This window comes from Branchiostoma floridae, chromosome 4, assembly GCF_000003815.2.
Source record: "Branchiostoma floridae strain S238N-H82 chromosome 4, Bfl_VNyyK, whole genome shotgun sequence".
In the NCBI taxonomy this organism is placed as follows: domain Eukaryota; kingdom Metazoa; phylum Chordata; class Leptocardii; order Amphioxiformes; family Branchiostomatidae; genus Branchiostoma; species Branchiostoma floridae.
Window position 1 is genome coordinate 21,765,812 of NC_049982.1, and position 3,587 is coordinate 21,769,398.

At 44.0% G+C, this 3,587-nt stretch overlaps 1 protein-coding gene across 1 annotated transcript in view; it reads left to right on the forward strand.

The window, feature by feature from the left end:
• The window catches only part of LOC118414437, a 36,954-nt gene that overhangs the window by 29,377 nt on the left and 3,990 nt on the right, over window positions 1-3,587 (forward strand). The gene's annotated exons all lie outside the window — the stretch shown is intronic.

Below are 3,587 nucleotides of genomic sequence, written 5' to 3' on the forward strand. Positions count from 1 at the left end.
GTGCGTGTGCATGTGTGTGTGTATGTGTCTGACGGTGTGTGTGTGTGTGCGTCAGTCTCTGTGTGTCTGTGAGTGTACACGTATACGTATGCGTGTGTAGGGGCCATGACCTTCACATATCCAAATCAGAGGCTACGTTTACTCCAACAGAATCGGTCGCTTCCTCGGCTCCAGGCTGCGAAGCGCCTCACGTTTCAAGTTGGTAGTACAGTGTGTCGCTGAAGAAACATGGCAGCAAAACATCGTCCAATTCTACTTATCACGGTAAGTTGCCGAGTTTACGGTTTAGTTTATTGACCGTCCCAGTTTTCGCTGATTTCCCAACACAGCGCAGCTGTACTGGGGACTAAAGAAGGGGAGGTTTCGGGGCTTGTCTTGTTTAACGAGTCACAAACTTGAGTCAGGGCCTGAAAATTGTAGTGTTCATGTAAAATGAGACAGCGATAGCTTTTCAACAATTTCACTCGGATACATGTTTCTACGGCTCGGTGCATGAGAAGCGGAACTGGTCCTGTTTCCTTGCAGTTGCGGTTGCTAAGAATTATGAACTAAAAGTGTTCTTGTTTACAGCAGCTAGTCACCGCTTTCAAACGGTCAAAACTGCTTTTGCGCAGAGCATTATAAAGAACCCGGCCTTTGTTCAACCCAACGTCTTGAATTTCCCATCACTGGTATATAGATTCAAGCATCTTAAACGTTCATTCCGTATTTTGCAAACTGTTAGTTTAGGTATCTGTTTGAACTCAGCCAAATGTTTTTAGATGACGCTATGAACACCGCGCGCAGCTGTTGTAGCCATTGTGGATGATGTCTCCGCTAACTAATGGTGTGTTTGGCCCCATTCTAGCAGGCATCTCTCTACAGGCGATGGTATTCGGAAACAGAATGTGGCACCATGGATAGCCGCATTGTTTATATAGGGGATAAACAAGAGCGCAAAATTGGGTATCTTGACCTTGGGGCTAAGTTGGGGCACAGAATTAAACGTCGATGTGGAACTCAGAGACACTCTTGCACCGTACGTTTCGCTTTACGCGCTCTTAGAATCTGTAAATGCATTTAAGTTCGCGGGGATTTAATTTCGAGGTAGCGGAAAAAGGACTTTTCGCGGTGGATTTAAGTTCGCGGTGACACTGCAGTCTAATACCATAATGGAAAAATGTTCGCGGTGGTTTTAAGTTCGCGGTGAAGTGGTCACCGCGAAAACCGCGAACATTAACCCACCGCGAACATTTCTGCATTGACAGTAACTTATTCTTGGTCAGCGTGTATTAGGGCGGTGTATTCACCATGCAACAATTCACTTGCTGGTTAATTTGCCGTCTCTGCCCGGTGGTTTTTCGACGACTACATATACTTCACTACGCGAAGTTTTATCCTACAGCAAAAAAAAAAAAAAAAAAAAAACAACATCATAAACAATTGCAATAACTTACAAAGATGCAACAATCACTTGTGGATTTAGCGTAACCTGATCTAAGCTTGCTGGAATAATATATGCATATGTGCACGCCTCTAGCCAAGGTATTGACAGATAATGCAATTCTTCATGCCAGGGACCTCTCTCCTGTATAATCGTCTGCCGTAGGGTACCCGTGGTGTTCAGCTGTGTAGCCTTAGGTGTCAATCTGAATTGCTCAGGTGACCTTTTTCCTTGACCCCCATTGACATGAGCTGTCTCCAGTGACCTCCGTTTGAGGACACAGTCTCAATAGGAAGAATATACAGTTATGTCCATCCGTAATCAAATAACCACTGTAACTGGCCTGTGGCGACCTTAGAATTAGAACTACAATTGTACTTGTAATACAAAATTCCTAGATATTCCTTACGTATAGAGCTGTGGCGTTGTTTCACTGTGTCGATTTTGTGATATGAGCAGGCGCTTTGGACGTATTTTTATGAATCAATACATTTCACTTGCAAGTGTCACCGCCTAACGCCAGGTGGCGCTCTTGAGCCGTCTCAAACCCCGACACATTGTTTTGATCACCTGCAAAGGCGTCCGTCCCAGGTACTGAAATATTGGTGAAAAGCTTTCCGCCTGTCACTTTTTGTAGAGTCCTTGGCCATATATCCATTAAAGTATTCTACGCAGAACTATCATTCCAAGTGAATGACACAGTTTTTGATTCACAAACCAAGACGTTACAACATGCAACATTTCTGTGACCGTCTGTCATCACCTTCCTCTGAACAATACTGACTGGCATGGTTCTACTTCGCATCGCAGATAGGTGTCCCTGATGCATTGTTATAAGAATACGGTCTCAAAGCACTGTCACATTTGCATATAGTGTCCAGCAACAATGATAAAGAAATAGACTATTATTTACCAACCCGATGAAAATATTCACGAATACAATCCACACATTTCCACAGATAGTGTCCGGACTCCTTCTTGGTTGTTTGGGACAATCTGACGATCGCGGTCCGCGGCTGATCGACCTGACATGGTCCCTAAAGAGCGGCATACCGGTCTCCCCTTCTACCCTCCCTACCAGTTCACTATTGTTCACAGGTAGGCATCCGCGTGACAGGAATACCTATGGTGAAAGAGATGCCACGGAAGAGAATACATGTAGTTTGTCATAGCCGCCTTCGCAGACTTCTAGCAGCGCTGGTTTGCGATTTTCAACATTGGCCAAGGTGCTCTAATGCCGGAAGGAACTGTAGAACCTTTTTAGCCAATGTTGAAAATTGGGAACCAGCTCATGTTAAGTATTGAATTGAATGGCAGATTAAGTACAGGTCGAAACAAAATGATAGTTGACAAATACTTGGAATATCTACACTCGGAGTCAACCAACACAAGGATCATATTCTTAGCAACGTCATTTCTTTTGTTCGATATCGTTTGTGGCTTTCTGTCCACTGTCCTGTATGGACGCGTTTGTTAGGCCCGGCCGGGTAGCTTTCGCGGGAGCAAAAATAATGATGTAACAGATACACAAAATGTCAAAATTAGATTCATGGGCATGATTTGTGTACATTTCTAGGGATACATTTTAATTTTTCGTTTCTTAACTTAAAACATCCCGGCCGGGCCTCGATTTGAAAATGTGACCCAAGCCTTACCTACCAACCGACCAAACCTCACCCAAACCGTCGTGTGTTTGATACAGAGGTAACCAGACTGGAGGCTACTACCTGGAGTCTAACGAGATCGCCATGAACGAGCACACCGGGACTCACATAGACGCGCCCGCACATTTCGTGCCAGGAGCGTGGAAACGTGAGTTCACGCTACCTCACCTTTATCCATGGGGTAACCTATATCCGTTCTTTTTCACAACTCGACGGACCGCGGTTTTAGATTGAGATATTTTTAACACATAAAAGATATTCAAACTGTTGCAGTTTGAAACCACTTGATATCCAACGGATATTGGTTCCCAATCAGATAGTGGCCAACTTGCGTTACACTTAACGTTATGCATACAAAAACACAATGGTCTTTTGGATATACCACTTATTGTAATTGCTATTTAAACGCGTTTCAATATACTAGCCACGTTTCATACTTTCGTATGCCCAAGTCCCTACTTTATGCTGTAGATAGGTTTGCTTATATTTTTTCCATACAC